The sequence below is a fragment of the Brachyhypopomus gauderio genome, chromosome 2 (genome assembly GCF_052324685.1).
Source record: "Brachyhypopomus gauderio isolate BG-103 chromosome 2, BGAUD_0.2, whole genome shotgun sequence".
NCBI lineage: Eukaryota > Metazoa > Chordata > Actinopteri > Gymnotiformes > Hypopomidae > Brachyhypopomus > Brachyhypopomus gauderio.
In genome coordinates, this window is record NC_135212.1 from 14753500 (window position 1) to 14766771 (window position 13272).

Here is a 13272-nt window from a genome sequence, read left to right on the forward strand (position 1 = left end):
CCATGTTTGTGTCTTCTGAATAATTGACAACTTGTAGTCCCCATTCTCAGACACACCACATTAATTTTTAGTTATTAAGCCAGCGCCATTACTCTTTGTTCTGACCACATTGGAATAAACCAGCTGAGCTCATTAACATACAGTCACGCTGCTCTGTTTAAAGTCGGCGCCATTTTAGTTGCTTAGTTGCGCGCACACACACACACACACACACACACACTAGATGCTGAGTCTTCACTGTAAATATACTGATCCTTGTTGATGCTGTTGGTTTTAGAATAGTTGGTTTTAAATAAATGTACCATTTATTTTCACCAAATTGTCTGTGTTGATTTCATTCAAAAGTGGTTGTTGCCAAAACCTCCAAATAATTCATAGTTAAATCCTTCAGATACCAAACCATTAATTACCTTTAGTTGATTACTAAACTTGTGGTTCTGGTTTAATTAGAATGAGACCGATTCTAAATTAATCAGACTGATTAATAATTATGGTAAAACAAATTATAGCTACTTTAAAGGATTAGTAGGTGAAACCCCTACAATGTGTATATGTGTGTGTGTTTATAACCATCATATTAAGTGTGACAAGCAGGTGAAAACAGTAGTGAAAACACACACTCGCATAACACACACTCAACTCACTATAACCCTGAACGTAGAGAGGAAATCAGTCTGAGAGTCTGATTTTTCTTCTTCAGCACACTGTAAACTCCTTAGAAAATATCACATTAGTGTAAGTTTTTAGTTTTTGCTATTTAATAAGTGAAGATGAGTTTCCAGATCCTATTGCTACATATTAACTACAGTGACATGTCAGCATTCTGAGTGTGTGTGCTCCACAAGTGTGTGTGTATGTGCGTGTGTGTGCATATTTGTGGAGTGGAGTGTTTTTGTGTGCAGCTGTGTGTAGCTGGGAGCTGATTACCAGGGCCACACGCACGTGTGTGTGTGTGTGTGTGTGTGTGTGTGTGTGTGTATGCGGTCAAACACATACCACAGCAGTGAGAACTCCAGAATGCTCAACAGGTTCTTCCTCATTTAGTGCTGTTGTTGCTGTTGGTGTGTTGTTGTTGTTGTTGTTGTTGTTTGGGTCATTGTTTTTGTTGATATTGTTATTGGTGGTGTAGATCTGCTTGGATTGGTTGAGATGTTTGGGGTTGTGTTTGTGGTCTGACATAAATAAACGGCTAATGCTGATTCATGTCCCACTCAGGACAGGCACTGTGGGGAGCTTTCACTTATCTGCAGCTGTGTCTGGTGTTTGGAGCAAAACCGTCTCTGTTTCTCTCTGAACTGAGAGTGCGCCAGTACTTGACCTTTGGAAGGTTGTTGATTCACAGTTAATTCTACACCAGGTGAAGCTGTTGTTCTGTAACAGACCTGTGAGTTCTACAGCAGAAGCCATGGGTCTGCCACACAGATGTATGGGTTGGGCGTGAATAATAATAATAATAATTATTATTATTATTATCTTTATTTGTATAGCACTTTTCATACATACATGCAACTCAAAGTGCTTTACAGAATAAATAAAAAAGAAACATTAAAAGAAAGCAAAGATAAGAAGACAAAAAGAAAAGAAAGAAAAAAAGAAATTAAAGATACAAAGGAAACAAACACAATAAAATAATGTAATAAAGTGACAAATTATAAAATAATAGACAACATAATGTAATAAAGTAAATAATTAGAACAGAGTTAGAGTTTAACTAAAAGCAAATCTAAACAGGAAGGTTTTGAGACTCTTCTTGAATCTGTGCAGGGATGAAATGCCTCTGAGCTCCTCAGGAAGAGAGTTCCAGAGCTTTGGGCCATAGTGGCTAAAAGCCGCTCGCCAATCTTTAATCGGCTTTTAGGAATCACCAGTAGATTACTGTTTGAAGACCTAAGACACCTGACTGGAACATATCTAACAATCATTTCACTGAGGTAAAGAGGAGCAAGACCATGAAGTAGGGGGGGGGGGCGATATGGCTAAAAGCATTTCATATTGGTCGATATCGATAATTATTGATTTTTTTTTTACGTATTTAAAATAAGGACTAGGAGAAAAATATGCTACATTTAAACATTTTATTTCAACATTATTTAAACAAGTTTTGTGCAAAAAACTTATCTATATCTATTTACCTATTTATTTACCCATGTATTTATTGTCCATTTATTTATTTATTTGGATCTCTCTATGGGTATTATGCTTCTTATCCTGTGTTTTACACCTGGTTTTAACACTTCAAGCAATGATTTTATTTCTCTTAGTTTGGGCAGGAATGATCCCTCTCAAGTTTTTGTATGCCCCGCCCCTGAAACACAGGTCTTGGGACAGAGAATGCACAATGATCCCTTTCACTTTCTTGAAATGATCCCTCGAATTGCAACAGCTCAATGGCAGAAATGGACTTTCCGTCTCTTAAAAGACTATGAAAAATCACTTGGAGTAGATGGGCTGGTGTTAGAAATGGTAAACTTGTTGGAAATACATGTATGCACTGAAAAATTGTGTTTGAAATGTATGAACCCATCGTTGTGAAACAAAACACTGAAAACCAAAAAAAACAGTTTACCCCCGCTTTCATGTAGTGTACCGGGATACTGCTTTTCCCGATGTTTTGCCGTTATTTTCGTCGGCAAGTGTGAAATGTTTGCCTCGCACATGCTGCTTTCAGTCTGCTCTTCTTGAACGTATACACGGAATTAAGGCGGAAGTTTGTCGACGTCACATCAAGACGACATCAGTGATTGGTCAAATTTGCGGGAAAGTTGCAGTGATTGGCTGAAGTTGCAGCACCGCCCTGAATTCACAGGGTTTGCTTGAATTTGCGTTGAAGTTGCAAATCGCAACATCACGAAATTCTGGAGGGTCTGATTGTAAAAGGAGGTAGTGAAAGCGGTCAAATGACTGGCTCTCGGCGCTTCTAGGCATAGGTATGTTAATGAAGCTCGGCGCTTCTAGTGTTAAAGCGGAATCTTTGCTCTGGTTCATTTGCCAATGAAAAAAAAATCGAACGTTCTATCGAGTGCATTTTCTATTGATATCGATTATGTGTCTATCGCGATACATATCGTTATCGTTTTATCGCCCAGTCCTACCATGAAGACATTTAAAAACCATTACTAGAATCTTAAAATCTATTCTAGGACTGACAGGTAACCAGTGCAGTGAAGTGGAGTGCAGGTGTAATATGAAGTGTCCACCCAGCCCTGTCTCCCCTTTGGATGCTGGGAGCTCAAGCCAATGGGAGGAAACCAAGGACAACATTTCACTCTGAACCACACTCCAGAAACTCTCTTCCCCATGTCCCACAGTTCTCTTATTTCTCAGGTATTACGCACCAAAAACACTGATAAATGTCTTTGTGATATTAAATGAATACATACATAAATATGAAGAATCCTCTAAGTGCTCTTAAGCTCCTCCCACATCTTTTGTCAGAATTCCGGGCCCTACAACTCCTCCCACCATCATCAGCTCAGCCATTTTCTGGTTGAGCATGACAATCAACTGAAGAAAGTCCAATGAACTTCCATGACTGGTCTCCCACCAGACCTCTCCTACCAGAACGTTCTGGGGCCGCTGTACGAAGCTGAGGGAAAGGTCTGCACAGGTGAAAGGTGGGTGAAGTCTGTTCAGTACTACTTCACCTCTGTGGGAGCCGTTCAGCAGTCCTACCTGTGAGTATAACACGGCTGAGGACAGAGATGGACATGCTTCACATTTCCTGTGATCTCGGTTTGGGTTTGTCATTTGCTATCTTCTGTCTTGAGGAATGGATTGGTTTATGTACTGTTTTGTATTAGTATTTTAGTAGTTCATCACTTGAATCTCAGCATGATTGAAGTGCACCATCTGACAAGATGCACATTCTTGAGGACATTATGTATGTCACACATTTCTGGATGTCATTTGCCATTACTTCCACTATTGACAAGCAACTACAACTCCCAGAATCCTGCCAAAGCATAGCCAAAGAGAATGATCATCCAATCATCACACACGCTCTCATTCCTCATAGCCAGATTACTGATTACACCATCTGTCTGCAATTGCACATTTCTGTTTAAGCCTGCCTGTTTATTCTCATCTTTGTGAAGAGCTGCTACATTTTCCAGCGTTGTGCATTTTTTTCCATTGCCTGTTTATTGTCTTGGTTCTGCTTTGTTGTTCTGTGATTTTTGCTTTTGCCTTATCCACTTTGCATTTGTCTGTTTGCTGTTTTTTTTAACTCAATCTGTCCTTTCACTGTAATCTTGGGCTCTGTAATCCATTTGGTATTAACCATTGCCTTGTATACGACTATGATTTTGGATTACCCTTCTGAGAGCAAACATGCCTCTATTTATATCCACAAGCGTCAGGCTAGTTTGTTGTTATACTTGATGACATGTCCTTTCATCGTAATGCTAACTTGACTCAGAATGTGTTCCTCCACATTCATCCCTATCTCTACAGGAGAGCCAATCAGGTACTTGTTCAATCTTGTCTCATTTTGTGATTGGCTAATGCAGTGTACACTTGTTCAATTCTCCTCTTGGTGCTACCCCTTGATCCAAACTCCTGTTAGTGGCTTAAACACCAACAATAATAACAATTGTTATTTTATCCTTCAGTTTCAACCTGACATCATGGACACAGGCCTAGTTATGCAAATATAAGGAAATGTTTGGATTAGAGAGAGAGAGAGAGAGAGAGAGAAAGAGAGAAATGTTTTAGCAGGGTGCCTGCCGAATGAGGTAAATGTCAGTGCTGTATTGTTTCTTTGGGATTATGGGGTGTAGGCACTGTGAAAATGATTCTGGTCTCTGAAATACTTTTTTACCAGTAATGGAAAGGCTTTAAATCCTGTGTGAACATTTTAGGGCATCTTGTCACATTTCATGGGCAAAACCAACCTTTGGTGGACTGTGTTGGCCTGTGTGCTGCACTTTGTTCTGGACTGTGTTAAACTGTGTACTAGACTGTGTTGGGCTCTGTGCTGGACTGTACTGGACTGTGTTGGACTGTGTGCTGCACTGTGTGCTGGACTGTTTTGGACTATGTGCTGGACTGTGTGCTTGACTGTGTTGGATTGTGTGCTGTACTGTGCTAAACTGTGTGTTAGACTGTGTACTGGCCTGTGCTGGGCTGTGTTGGACTGTGTGCTGGACTGTGTGCTGGACTGTATGCTGGACTGTGTGCTGGACTATGTGCTGGACTGTGTGTTGGACTACGTTGGACTGTGTGCTGGACTGTGTGCTTGACTGTGCTGGACTGTGTGCTTGACTGTGTTGGACTGTGTGCTTGACTGTGTTGGATTGTGTGCTGTACTGTGCTAGACTGTGTGTTAGACTGTGTACTGGCCTGTGCTGGGCTGTGTTGGACTGTATGCTGGACTGTGTGCTGGACTATGTGCTGGACTGTGTGTTGGACTATGTGCTGGACTATGTTGGACTGTGCTTGACTGTGTTGGACTGTGTGTTGAACCATGTTGGACTGTGTGCGGGTCTGTCATGGACTATGTTGGACTGTGTGCTGGACTGTGTGTTGGACTGTGTGCTGGACTATGTTGGACTGTGTTGGATGGCTTTCCTTCAAGATCATGTGGAGCTGTCTGGTTAGGTCAGCCAGACCCCTCAATGGTTTACTGGTAGCAACCGAATGTCATAGTGTTGACTGGAGAGTCCAGATGGGTAAGACAAAGACCTTACATTATATATATACACACACCACATATGCAAACTGCAAACTACACAAATTCTATTTACACACACATCCACACACACACACTCCACAAACACAGTACACTTTTATACATATCCTACACACACGAGTATATCAGTAGTGCTATAATATGCCACACATACACACATGCACACACAGCACAAAGGAAAATTTCATCAGTCATCAGCAGTGTTGAAATGCACATTTTACTCGTTTTACTCCCCCCTCTAATAAATACAAATGTACACTATTTCTACCATTCTTTTATTAAAAAACACACAAGATATGTGTCAACACAGCAATTTGACAGTGTGCAGATGTGAGGTGAGGGTCACACACACACACACATACACACACACACACACACACACACACACACACACTACAGTATGACACCATGAGGACAGAGGAAATAATGAAGACCAATAGTGAATATATGAATCTTTGTGTGTTTATTAAACTGCCATTTAAAGACCCATAACTGCACAGTTCCAGCTGTCAGCAGGAGCTGAAAATGCCCCAGTGCTCTTACACACATGTGCGTGTGTTTGCCCCGGTGCTCTTACACACGTACGTGTGTGTTTGTTTGTTTGTTTGTTTGTTTGTTTGCTTGCTTGCTCCTGGGCAGAAACAAGCAGTGCGAACTTCTCCAACATGCAGATCCTGAGATCTGGGCTTGGCGTCCAACTGTGCTCTACTCCATCACAAAACCTTCTGAGGGTACAAGAAGCTCCACTGGAGGTGTGCTGTACTGTTTGTGTTTTGGTGAAGGTGTATTATACTGTTTGTGATTGTGTGTTTTCTGGCACTAGTTGTAATTGTAATTGTTATTGCTGTACATCACTTTGGTTGCCAATCCACCATATGGGCAACACACACACTCACACACACACACCTACGGGCAATTTAGAGTGACCAATCAACATAATACGCATGTCACAGGGAGAACATGCAAACTCCACACAGAATGGACCGGACTGAGAATCAAACCCAGACAAATGGCTGTGAGGCAACAGCGCTAATAAATTTAACATGGAGTGACACGATACAGTGACATGATACAGTGATATGTGCAGTGACAGATACAGTAACATGATATAGTGATATGTGCAGTGATATGTGCATTAACATGATACAGTGGTATGATGCAGTGATGTGTGCAGTGACACGATTCAGTGATATGATACAGTGATGTGTGCAGTGATATGTGCAGTGACATGATAGTGATGTGTGCAGTGATATGTGCATTAACATGATACAATGGTATGATGCAGTGGTGTGTGCAGTGACACGATTCAGTGACATGATGTAGTGACATGATACAGTGATATGATGCAGTGATGTGTGCAGTGATACAATACAGTGCCATGTGCAGTGCCATGTACAGTGACACAATGCAGTGATATGATGCAGTGACATGATACTATTGGCAGGTGCACTTGATAAGAAGCGGTTGGAAGTTAATGGCATGCCAGTTGCTAGTTCCAATAGAGTAATTAGGTTTGTGTGTGAGGGGCAGCATAGTAAGGAGCCAGTACAGTTTTCAAAAGTTGGGGGTAAGTGGGCTGATGCAAGAGATTGGAAGCTGTTGGTTGATGTAGGCTGTAAATTGCAGGTCCCAGAGTGTATTGTAGTCACAAACTTGAGGCCAGATGTTGTGTTGTATTCTGAAAGTAAGCGGATAGTGTATTTCATAGAGCTAACTGTTCTATTTGAAGACGAAGTTGATGCAGCATATGAAAGGAAACGGGTGAAGTATGCAGATTTGGTGGCTGAGGTAAGTGAGCGGGGCTGGCAAGCATATATTAGACCTGTAGAGGTAGGGGCTAGGGGTTTTGTGGCGAAGTCTGCTACAAGACTGCTGGCTGAGTTTGGATTTAGAGGCTGTGTGATGAGAGCAGTGGTAAAGGAGTTGTCAGCGGTAGCTGAGAGATCTAGTCAGTGGGTGTGGCTAAGAAGGGCTGAGGTTAGGTGGGGTAAGGATAGTACTTGAAGAGATAAATTGTTTGGTGTGTGTGATTTGGAATATGGGTAGGATTGTCACTTGGCTTTTCCGATAGCCGTCGGGTAGCAGGGTTGTTGGTAAAATTTTGTGATAGGCTATATTGTGAGCTTGGAGGGGGGTGGGTCTGGGACGCCAGACTCCACTGAAGGTGTTGGGGGCTCAATTAATTGAAACACCAACGAAGGGAGGTGCCTTCCTGATGACCACAAGGAAAAGCTTGCAAGGTATTGTGTGTGTCCTTGTCACTTTGTTTTGAAGGTTAGTCCAGGTTTGTGTGGTGGTCTGAGTACTTGGCAGTTGAGGCAATGGACCATGAATATAGTGCGCTGTGCTTCTGGATCCTTGTCGAGCCAGTATCAGATTGTAGCTGCTGCTGTGTTCTGTTCAAGCAACTAGTGTGTGCATAGGGTGTGTAAAATCTAACTTGTCTTCTTAGTAGTATTGGGTAGTTGAGACTATGGGTCATGGGCATAGTAGTAGTGTAGTGACTACTACTCCTCGCAGCGAATTCCCTAACAGACAGGCACTTGGCCACTCAGGGAGTTTTAGCCCTTTTAAGTAACACTGGGGGAGCAGCGCCTGCACACGCCAGGGGAGGGGGAGAAAACAGTGCTATTTTTTGAGTTGCATTGAAAATAAAGTTTCCCTCCTCGGGATTTCTGGATTAAGCAGTTTCTGCCTCGGTTCCCAAACCCGCTTCAGTAGGTATTATTAGATCATAGTCTAATAATGTGTGCAGTGATTTGTACAGTGACATGATACAGTGATGTGCGCAGTAACACGATACAATGATGTGTGCAGTAACATATGCAGTGACACAACACAGCGATATGATGCAGTGACATAATAAAGTGACATGATGCAGTGATGTACGCAGTGACATGACACAGTGATATGTGCAGTGGCATGTGCAGTGACAACACGTTAATATGATGCAGTGACATAATACAGCGATATGATGCAGTGATGTTTGCAGTGATATGTGCAGTGACAGGATACAGTGATATGATGCAGTGATGTGTGCAGTGGTATGCACAGCGACATGATACAGTGATATGCGCAGTGACACGATACACTGATATAATGCAGCGATGTGTGCAGTGACACAGCGATATGATGCAGTGATATGTGCAGCGACATGATACAGTGATGTTTGCAGTGACATAATACAGTGATGTTTGCAGTGACATGATACAGTGATATGTGCAGTGATATGATACAGTGATGTGTGCAGTGATGTGTGCAGTGATATGACACAGTGCTACGCTAGGCTGTCCTCATCTGAACAGACTACATTAAACATCTCCAGCATTTACTCTCACATGCTCATTTTCCCTCTCATTCTCCATTACATCTGTATGTGTGTGTGTATGTGTGTGTGTGAAACAGAGATAAAGACAGGCCCAATTATGAAAGGGGAAAATGTGATGATGATCTATGGCAAATAGACATGAGGGAAAAGAAATTAAGCATATTGTTAAACAAGCTAAAGTTTTTGGGAGAGACAGAACTAGAGAGAGAAGAGGGGATGAGGGGAGGAGCCATTGAACCAGTGTTTGTGTGTGATGTAGACGGAGGGGCGGACACTCGTGAACCAGTGTGTGTGTGATGCTACTCTGTAGATGGAGGGGCGGACACTCTTGGTTGATACCATCAGAGACTCTGTAGTCATAACAGTGCCTGAACGTGGAGGCCAGAGTAAGCTCACAGCAGACGACACACACACACTAACACATACCCAGCATTCCAGTGTGTGTGCAACAGAACTGATGTAGTAAATAAAGATCAGACTCTACATTTTTGTTAGTCTCTGCAGCCATAACGTAAATATGAACTCCACAATATGTTATCACACAATAACAACTGAGGAATTCAAATTCAGCTTGTCTCTTAACTCTCATATGAAACTGAAAATGGCAAATAGGGGAGGTCTGCGGGACTCAGTCCTGCCCAACAGCTCTCTGCGGGACTGAGTCCTGCACTTTGTTTCCTTGCAGGACACGATGTGCTGCATTCCATCTCTCTGCAGGAGTCTCTTAGACTACAGCTTCTTTGAAGGATTCACACTGCTACACTGCAACTCTGCGGGACTCACTCTGTTGCACTAAAGCATTCTGCGGGACTCAGTTCAACACTTCCGCTCTCTGCGGGACTCAGTCTGCTACACTGCAACTCTGCAGGAGTCCTACACAGCTCTCTGCGGGACTCAATCTGCGGGACTACAACTCTGTGAACTCTGACTCCAACTCTTTGAAAGATTCACTTCGTTGCACTACAGACCTCTGCGGGACTCAGTCACACTACAGTTGGTTGAGGGACTCATTCTGCTACACTGCAACTCTGCGGGACTCAGTCCTGTACTACAGCTCTCTGCGGGTCCTGTAGGTAGCCTGATGGAGCTTTCACTAAGACAGTGAAGTATGTTGTATGTAGTATACAGTATGTAGTATGCAGTGCTCTTTGACAAGACGGCACATATTTTTTCTCCTCCATTCTCCATTCAGTGAATGACACGACCACACACAGACACATAGTCTCACAGACCACACACACACACACACAGACACACACTTCACATATACACACACTCCTGCTTAGATATGGGGTGTAACACACACCCTTGCATACCTTCTGTGTAATTCTGAATCTGAGACATTCACTGTACTCTCTCTCATTTCGCATGTTAAGGACCTGTGTGTGTATACGGGAGGGAAAACAAGAAAGCATCTGATTGAGCATATGAGCTTATGTCTACAGACTACAGACTATAAATCTCCTTCAGAACCTCTGGTTTCTTAGACATGCACCCGCAGATACTAAAACCAAGTCACAGTGTTCCTGTTGTCTGGTGCACATTCATCTTAAAGTTCAGTGTAAAGTCAGCTTGACCTTTCCATGCTCACCTCCTCAAGCTAATGACAGATGATTTGAACTTTAAATCGTAGAAACATAAGAGGACCAGTAGGGAATTGTGCAGACGTGAGCTGTCTCAGCAAGACCGACGCAAACACACAGTTTCTGACAAAAGCAGTCACCTGTCGGTGCAGATCTGTCTCTTACACCCATGTATGTGTGGTAAATCTCCTTCACTCACTCACACACACTTAAGTGTAGTTGACAGGGATAGAATATTTCAGCACCTGGCAGGTGAATATGTGTAAGAAGTATTTCTCAGTATTTCTGTTGCTATGGTGATGGAGTGTCAACTCTCCCTGATGAAGCTGACAGATTGGGGGTGAGGGAGAGAGAGAGATAGAGAGAGAGAGAGAGGAGGGGGAGATGGAGGGAGCAGAGGGAGAGATGGAGTGAGCGGAAGGAGAGATGGAGGGAACGGAGGGAGGTGTGGAGCAGAGCAGACATGCTACGCCTTCAGTTCATGTCATTCCTCATGATTGTGTGCCATGTGCAAATCAGAGAGACACACGGCACCTATTTACACTGTAGTAAATGTTCAGTCTGGTTCAGTCAGCCTGGCAGTGATGTGTGGACCAGCTTCACCACAGACCTCAGTGCAGCCATTCTGCACTGGGGATGGACCAGAAGAAGAAGATGAAGAACAACCTTACACCTGCACAGGTGTCTGATCAGGCCTGTAGAACCTCCTTACACCTGCACAGGTGTCTGATCAGATCTGTAGAACCTCCTTACACCTGCAAAAGAATATAACCAGCTCAGAGAAAATGGCTCTTTCACCCACCCAGACTCCAGGTCCACACTGCCAGGTCCAGGCATTGACCATCAAGTAGAAGGAATGATATTTCTTTCAACAAATGCCATAAAAGTGATTTTATTTGTCTTTTCATGGCATTACTTGTCATAATAGTCAGTCTCGTGATCCTGAAAGTCTCAGAGCTTTCTTCAGCCGTCCCATGGAGACAGCACAGGACAAACCACCATTCAGCACATACCATCTGCAATCTTATACATCAGGCCCCCTATGCCAGGGATTTGTACAGCGAAACATAATACCTAAAAATATAATACCTATACAATCTTTTTGATGTATTTAGAAAAATACATTTTACATTTTCAGGTTTATCTTATGTCGGTGCAGACGTTTTGCATAGAGGTGCTAGCGTTACAAGCATTAGAGTTTGTAATGTTTGTAGGTTAATGATGAAATATTTCTTCTGAAGCACATTCGGACATTATCTGTGTGTGTGTGTGTGTGTGTGTGTGTGTGTGTGTGTGTGTGTGTGTGTGTGTGTGTGTGTGTGTGTGTGTGTGTGTGTGTGTGTGTGTGTGTGTGTAGCAGTATCACCATGGAGACTCCTGAGAAAGAAGCCACACAAATGTTTCCAAATCCACTTCACATTACAGGAGAATCTAAAGCAATAACCTGAGTGTAAAGATGTACTTTGCCTGTATGAGAACACTAGTCTCCAGACCTGCCTGGGGGCTTGGTTCACACCCAGACGGTCAAGTGTTTCCCCGGGTGTGTGAGAAGGGCGTGTTGTTGAATGTCAGTAATGATGCCAGCCTACCTCAGGATGTTGTCCCCCACCTTCACGCTGATGGAGGTGAGAGTGGATGTTGGTGTTACCGCTCTGGCGCACTAGAGAGCTGCTGCAGACTCTCACTGAGGTAGCGCTAACTACCTAATTGTCAACACTCTCCTTCATCAGCTGCCCATCTGACCACAGCCTGTATGCATCTAATAACAGTCACCCACACACCATGGCTGTGGCCGGCTTGAGCACAACACCACTCTACACAAAAGCACAAAGCAATCACACTTTACAACATAAGTGGCTGAATAGATGATAGAGCTGTGAATTCTATAATTGGCGGTTGTGAATATAAAAAGAAATCTATCTGTTCTGGAAACAATTTTAAATCCATTTTGCACCATGAATGTCTGTCAGTTCAATGTTTGTGTGAAGTTTTATGTCTTAAGTGTTTTTGAGAGATCAGGGAAACTAAACCATGCTGACAGCACTACATTCAGAACACTGAATGTCCACTCGGTCCACATGCCATCGGCCCAGGGCTCGACTTTCTTTTTGTGTTGCCACTGAAGGTGATTTTAAAGTACTGATTCTATGGAGCTTTTTTAGTGTCACCAGAACCTGAACCTGAAATCATTATTACTTGAAAAAACAGTCTGTAAAATTAATTCAGGTATGCAAAAATTCAAGTTAAAATTCAGGTTCAGGTCGAAATTCAGGTTTAGGTCGAAATTCAGGTTCAGGTCGAAATTCAGGTTCGGGTCAAAATTTAGGTTCAGGTTGAAATTTGGGTCGGGAATGCATCCGGGATACACAAAACATATCAGAGGTCATTGGGAGGCGCGCGTTTCTGCTAAATTTCCTGTAAGGGCGCGGCCTGTTTGGCGTGTAAGTAGCATGTAAGCAGCACGAAAGTGACCACTGTGCCATCCAGAAATGGCACCTTGTGGCAGCTGCCACATAATCGTGGCACTTAGTGTGGCCAGTGCTGCGTGACTGTGGCCTCCATTGTCCAGAAACGCCGGCTGCCTCTGCTGACAGACATCTAAAGACTCTTGGGTGACTCTGCGTATCGGCCACTTACTTAAATCATCCCGACGAGGTCAGAATCGCCATTTG